Source organism: Ovis aries, chromosome 2, assembly GCF_016772045.2.
Source record: "Ovis aries strain OAR_USU_Benz2616 breed Rambouillet chromosome 2, ARS-UI_Ramb_v3.0, whole genome shotgun sequence".
Classification (NCBI taxonomy): Eukaryota; Metazoa; Chordata; class Mammalia; order Artiodactyla; family Bovidae; genus Ovis; species Ovis aries.
This window is the reverse complement of record NC_056055.1, coordinates 52,084,482-52,091,894: the sequence shown is the minus strand read 5'-3', so window position 1 is coordinate 52,091,894 and position 7,413 is coordinate 52,084,482.

Below are 7,413 nucleotides of genomic sequence, written 5' to 3'. Positions count from 1 at the left end.
GGAAGGAACAGCACATACGGGGCTTTTTCTTTGGGACAAGCCGACAGGGAGCTGCCAGATATTCTGAACTGTTTCTTTATACCTCATGTATTACAGGAAGTCAATGATTGCTGGGAGATGAATGAGGAGAGGGCCAGGGGACGTGCTGGAAAAGAGTATAGAATGCTTTCAGAGGTGATGGATATGTTCATTGCCTTGATTTTGTTGATAGTTTCATAGGTATACAGGAATGTCAGACTGTACACTCTAAATATGTACAGTTTATTATATCTCAATAAAGCTGGGGAAAAACTAAATAGTAAATGCAGGGGGAATTGTGATAAAGCGTTTTCTATAATAACATGATTATATTGTAAAAAACCAGTGAGAGTCACCTATAAAATTTATGTATGCACAGATAGCAAATGGAAAAAAATTATTAACCAGTTTGAAAATCTTCAAGATAAAGAGCATCAGTGGATTTTTTAAAAACTTATTTGTTAAAATTATTATAATGCTACATCTTGCAAGTAGTTTGCAGGAAAAAATTGATTAACGTAAAGGAAAATGGAAATTTACTAGCTAAAGTTTAAGGGACTTCCCTGATGGCTCAGATGATAAAGCGTCTGCCTGCAATGTGGGAGACTTGGGTTCGATCCCCTGGGTTGGGAAGATCCGCTGGAGAAGGAAATGGCAACCCACTCCAGTAATCTTGCCTGGAAAATTCCATGGACAGAGAAGCCTTGTAGGCTATAGTCCATGGGGATGGACAGAGAAGCCTTGTAGGCTACAGTCCATGGGGTCGCAAAGAGTCGGACACGACTGAGCAACTTCACTTCACTTCAAAGTTTAAGAAAAAGCAATAGGAGTGTATAGTTAAAAGAGGAAATCAGGTTTTGATATACATAACAGAGTCTTGGATCTACATATCACTGTGAGGCATCTTTTTCAGCTAGGACAGCTTCAAAACAAATATTTTAAAAAGCTGACATGAGCATAGATCTTCAAATGTCTATATCATAAATTATTTTTAAAACACTAAAATACATTCAATCATAAGATATTCACTAAAATATTATCATTGGTTAAAAAAATACTTTTTTATATACCTAATAGATAAAATAAGGTAAAACTCATTTTAAAAATAATGTTTGGAATAGTACTTTTAATAGATAAAGTTTTTTAAAAATGTCTGACTAATTCCATGGCCAGATATTAACAAAGTCATTTGACCTCAAACATAAGCTATATTCTCCAACCTAGACTTTATTAATAATAAAAATGACATTTTAATCTCAATCAGCCAGTCCCTCTGTCTACATCTCAAATAGTTCTGAACTGTGCAGGGAAAAGGGGAGAGTCATTTATTGACTTCCCAATAGTAGTGACATTTTGCTTGATTTTTGAAGACTGAATAGAAAATTGCCAAGTAAAGATGTGGGAGAGGGCATTACAGGTATTAATAGAGGAAGAAGCATAATCAAAGTTATGGAAGCATTAAAGAACCTGGTGCATCAGGGAAGTGCATGGCAGGAAATTTAGGGTGTATGCTGAAAAGTGCCAGGAAATGAGCCATCGTATTGGGTCTAGATCAATGCTAAACATCTGTGTCTTGAAAGCAGGCCATCATCATATTCTCCACTGACTGACTGCTGCCTAGAGCAGTGTCTGCTCAGGGGAAGGAATAAAGATTGCTTTCTCCTATGTTTAACGAATTTGAGTATTTCCATAAGAGGTGGTGGGAAACGTTCCCTGTGGATGACGTGCTGTGTGCTGTGCTAAGTCGTTTCAGTTGTGTCCTACTCTGTGACCCTATGGACTACAGCCCAGCCAGGCTCCTCTGTCCATGGGATTCTCTAGGCAAGAATACTGGAGTGGGTAGCCATTCCCTTCTCCAGGAGATCTTCCTGAACCAGGGATCAATCAAACCTGTGTCTCCTGATTTCCTGCATTAGCAAATGGTTCTTTACCACTTAGCGCCACCTGGCCTGTGGATGATGGGTGAGTTCAATTCTTCAGCCTTTCCTTTTCTGCTGTGAGCTAGCCCATATAATTTTTTTCTTAAGTTAGCCAGAACTGATTTCTATTGTTGGCAACCAAAAAATCCTGCCTGGTTCAGCTCCCTCAACATTTCTTCCATGAAGTATATCAAGGATGTCCAAAGTGCTTTCAATAGTGGGCCATAGGTTCAGAAATCCCTGGGCATGTGCCAGTGGCATTTGAATTAATCAACATAGAGGATAAACAGGGTCCATATGTGTGCTAGATGAAAGTTAAGTGTGTGTTTAAGTCAAGTGTGTGCAACATATGAATGAGCAGAAACATTAAACATAACCTTTAGGAAAAGACAACAGGCAAGTGCAAACAAAAAAGAAAGCAGAATATGCATAATTCATATTACAAAATAAATTCAAGGAAAGCAAAATCTATTTAGATATTTACCAAAAGGAGAGCACTACATAGCAAAGCTTATGGGAATGGGCCAAATCTCTACTTACAGGAAGATTAACAATCTTAAATTTCCTTATTATAGAAATAAGAAGGAGATAGCTGAACTGAGCAATCAAGTTAAGAAACTCAACGAAGAGAAGGGAATAGACAGAATAAGAAAGGTGTTTGACTGCAGTCAGGTCCATGGTAAGGGGCAGGAAAAGGAAGAAGGGCCTCTCAAATGCATAAAATCATATGACCAGAAGGGTTCAAGGCAACCAAAAGAGCTCAGTGTCACAGAAGCAAGTGAAACATAGTTTTAGTGAAGAAGCAATGAGTTACAAGAAGGAGAGAAACCAACAGCATCAAACACAAAAAAGAGATCCAATAATAAAATTACTTAAACTTCTACAGAATTTGGCAATTACCAGTAAGAGTTTGTGAGAGTTTCATCTAGCTTCTCACAGAAATAAAAGACTTGAGGGATTTAAAAAGACATGGAGTTAGTGGTCATTTTTCACACTAGCCATCCAGCATTTTATTAGTCTTCTTACAGTAAGTGGACTCCAATTTTGTTACAGATGACACAGCCCTTCTTATTGGAGCCCTGTGATTCAGATGAAGGTGACATGTCTGGGACTGATGTGGGTTGGATAACCTAACATCATTCCCGTCCTTCTTCTCCCTTACCTACCCCCTACCCTATACTCACTTTCCTGATTACTTTTACAGCAAGCAGTGGCAATGTGACGTGAGACACAAAGGAGTCATAATGTCTAGTCAGACATGATGACTAGAGCTGGGGCATCTATCTTTTGAGAAAACATAGAAAGATCAAGAGAGTCACAGCTCTACCAGCCCTGAATTATTACCCACTGGATGGACACCAGTAGCTGTATGACTCTAAGCTTTTTATTTTTAATCTTTGGGTCATGCCGCATGGCTTACAGGATTTTAGTTCCCCAATCAAGTCTCGAACCCATACCCCCCTGCACTGGCAGTACAGAGTCTTAGCCCCTGGAGCACCAGGGAAGTCGTGACTCTAGGCTTTTTATGACGTGAGAAATATAAACTCCTGATGTCTGAGAAGTATAACCTCACTTTTCAGTGGGTGGTGTATCAGTCACATTGGAAGAGGAAAGTGTGCAATGAGATAAATAGATGGATGCAGCCATCTTTGGAAAAAAAAAACACTCTGCTGCAGACTCTATCAGTTTCCTGTTGCAAAACCCCCAAGATTAACTGGCTTAAACAAAGAAGAAATGTATTGACTCACGTATGTGAAAACTCCAGGGGCAGGGATGATTTAATCTCTGTAGAAGACTTATGACTTTGGGTGATGCTAACCTTGCCCCTAGCTCCAGAGGTGGATGTGTGACTCAAGTCTGAGCTGGTTCATACAGAACATTTCCTTGACAACAGTAAATTGTTCAGGGATGGGCACAAGCCAAGTCCTCAGGACAATTAGAGCCAAAGAAACGCAATTTCCTGGGTATTTGTGTGAAATATCTAAAAAGCAGACTTTTCTTTTCCTGAAGTAGGTGAGCAAGAGAGGATATGTAGATGGAGGATATGTGGCAGCATCTTGTCATTATGAGGAGAGATTCTGAGACAAAAGCTAGTACAGAAGATGCTGAGCCCAGAGATGAAGAAAGAGAAACCAGGTTCAGATGACAGCTTAAGATTTAGTCAAGCCTTATCTGGAGTCAGGCCCACCCCTGGGGTTTTCACATATGTGACTCAATAAATTTCTACATTGCTTAAGCCAGTTAGTCTTGGATTTTCTACAACACAAAAGCTAAAGAGTGTAGCAGATTGTTTTTCTCAAAGATGGCTGCATCAGTGTATTTATATCCTACTGTACATTCTCTACATGCAATATGACTGTGTCTGTGTTCCCATCCCCTGAGTCTGGGTGGGGCTTGTAACTGCCCTAACCAGTGGAGTTTGGCATGGTGATGCTATGTGAAATCCTATAGTAAAGTATAAAAAGGAAAAGATTCCCCCTCTCTTTCTCTGTTTGCCTCTGCAACTCACCCAACTATATCGTAAGAGAACCTAAGCCACTTGGAGAGGCCATGTGTAGATATTCTTGCCAACAATCCCAGCTAAATTCTCAGCTGACAGTCAGATTGAATCACTAGACATGAGTGAATGCGCCTTCAACTGATTCCAGCCTCTAGTCTTCAAGTCTTCTAGCTGCAACTCGAGACATCAAAGGGCAGAGACAAGCCACTCTGGTGGTGCCCTGTCTGATATCCTGACCCACAAAAAACATGAAAGATAATAAATGATGATCATAGTTTTAATGAAACTGAATTTGGGGTAATTTGTTCTACTGTGCGAGATAAACTATTACAGAGTCCTAATTAACAGGGTTAGCATTCTATAAGAGTGGTTTAAGAATAGTGGAAAGAGAAATAAGATTGCAGAGTGTGCGGAATGAATTGGAGATGAGGAAAATGGAGTTAGAGTATAAGCTTCTCGGGAAAATTTCCATGAAAGCATCTCCCTGGTACTAAGAAAGGATTAAACAAGTCTGGATCCAAAGTAAACAAAAGCCTTCATGCTTTTGCTCAACATCAGAAGACTAAAATTATGAGTTTGATAGAATCCAGGAGGAGGAACTTTAGCTAATAAGTTTCATGAATTCCTCTGAATTCAAAAAGGCATTAAGAAGAAATGAAAGGTGAATCAGTGAAACCTTCAAGAAGAAGGCACTTATTTGAGAAGCTGTCTGCTCAAAATCTCCAGCAGACTCCATCACCCATGGTTAAGATCAAGTTCTTCAGTCTGGCATTCAACGGCTATTTCTGTTTCCCAGCCTCTCCTTTGCACACCCCAACCTCCAGCAGAACTGCAGAATGGCACTACTTGATATTCTGATTGCCCCTTCACTATGCCACCTCTGGGCTCTTGCCCTTACGAGGAGGAAGACTTGGGACCCCAGCCTTGCCCAGAGTGTTGTTCGAAGCCTGTGCCCATCCTCACCTCAGCTGAGGTCTAGAAAGCCTCCTGAAGAGAGGAATCAATGATATGTGGTCTTAGGGACTCCAGCCTTCTTCTTACATGATGTTTCACTTGAGGTACAATGCATATACAATAAAATGCATGTATCTCAAGTGTACAGTTCTATGAGTTTTGGCAATTGTATTCACATGGTAACCACCAGTCCAATGAAGCTTTAGAATTTTTCTCTCTCTCCAAAAATTTCCCTCATTTTCCTGCTCCTTTCCAGTCAATCTTGTGCACCTCCCATCTCCCAGAAAACAACTGCTTTGGTTTCTATTACAATAGATTAGTTTTTCCTCTCTTTGAACCTCATACGAATAGAATCACACGGTACATATTCTGTGTCATGCTTCTTTCACCCAACATAATGTTTCTGAGTTTCACCTGTGTTTTTGCTTGCATTAATTTTTCATTCTTTCTTATTGCTGTGTAGTATTCCATTGTACAAATATAGCACAATTTGTTTATCCATTTCCCTGTTGGGGGATATCAGAGTTGCTTGCAGTTTTGGACTATCATGAATAAAATTACTATGAACATTCTTGAATATTTCTAGTGAATATTTGTTTTGATTTCTTAGGAGTGGAATTGCTGGGTTATGGGATAAGTGAGGGTTTAACTTTATAAGGAACTGCTAAGCAGTTTATCTAAGTAGTTGTACCATTTTATGCTCTCATCACCATTGTACGAGAGTTCCAGTTGCTCTATCCTTGCCAATAATTAGCAATACTAGTCTTTTGGTATTGTCAGTAGTTGTGAAAGTATATCTCATTTTGGCTTTAAAATGTATTTCCCTGATGACTAAACTAAAAATGTTGGGAAACTTCTTATGTACTTATTCATATACCCTCTTTTGTGAAGTGTCTGTTCAAGTCTTCTGCTATTTTTTAAATTGATTTGTACATGCAGAATTCTTTGTTGCCAAGGTTACACATAATCCAGAAGCCCGCCTGAAGTTCACCGGGAGCTGGCACACAGGTTCAAGGCCAGAAAGGTAAGTGTTTATAATCAAAGAATCTGAGTCTACTTAGGAGTTAGACTACACAGGATCATGTAAGCATTGCAAATTGTGTCTTTTGATATTTTCCATGACACAGTACACCTGGTAAAAGAGAAGAAATTCTCAATATTATGCTACAGTAATGGTTCCCAACATTGGATACAAATTCTCCAAAATTCTGATGAGTCTTCATCCCAAGATTCTGGTTCAATGATGGTGGTGTAGCCACGAAATTTGGAGCTGTAAACTTTTTCCAGGTGACTAAAATGCAGCCAAGGTTGAGAATCGCTTCTCTAAGAGGAATGACATTCATTCACTATGGGACATCTTATATGTCACTTTGCTAAACCATCAAGCTCATTTAAACAGTCTATTAGGTGTCTTTTTCACATAGGTAAGTTATTCAGAGAAGCTGGAGATGTCTATTCATTTATCAATGTCAAGTATTAAACTGCAGATCATGGTCAGTTACTTTTCTTTCCTCGCTTTGTAATTCTCTCAAAAATGTATCTCATCTATAATAATCATGCTTGGAATAAAGTGAGGATTTAGCCCTCAGTTCTAGATACATTCTCCACCCAACAGTTAAAGTGAAATGAAAGAGTCAGCTTTATTTCCTGTCCTAAGCTGGTGAACGAGGGGGAAGCCTGGCGTGCTGCAGTCTACGGGGTCGCAAACAGTTGGATACGACTGAGCAACTGGACGACAATAAAGCTCAAGTGGACGCATCCTGTTACTGAGTCCAAGCTCACTCTGCTCATCACACAACAGGCCAATGAATCCAAGAGATGAAGTGTTGAGGCAAGGAATGTGGCTTTATTCGGAAAACTGGCTGACCAAGAAGATAGCAGACTAATGTCTCAGAGGAACTTACCATCTTGTCAGGGTCTGGATGCCAGGTTCTTTTATACAGTCAGAGAGATAAAAGCAATGAAGAACTAAAGTCAAAAGGTAGAATAGAGAGGGAGGGGCAGTGGGGAAGTAAAGTGAAA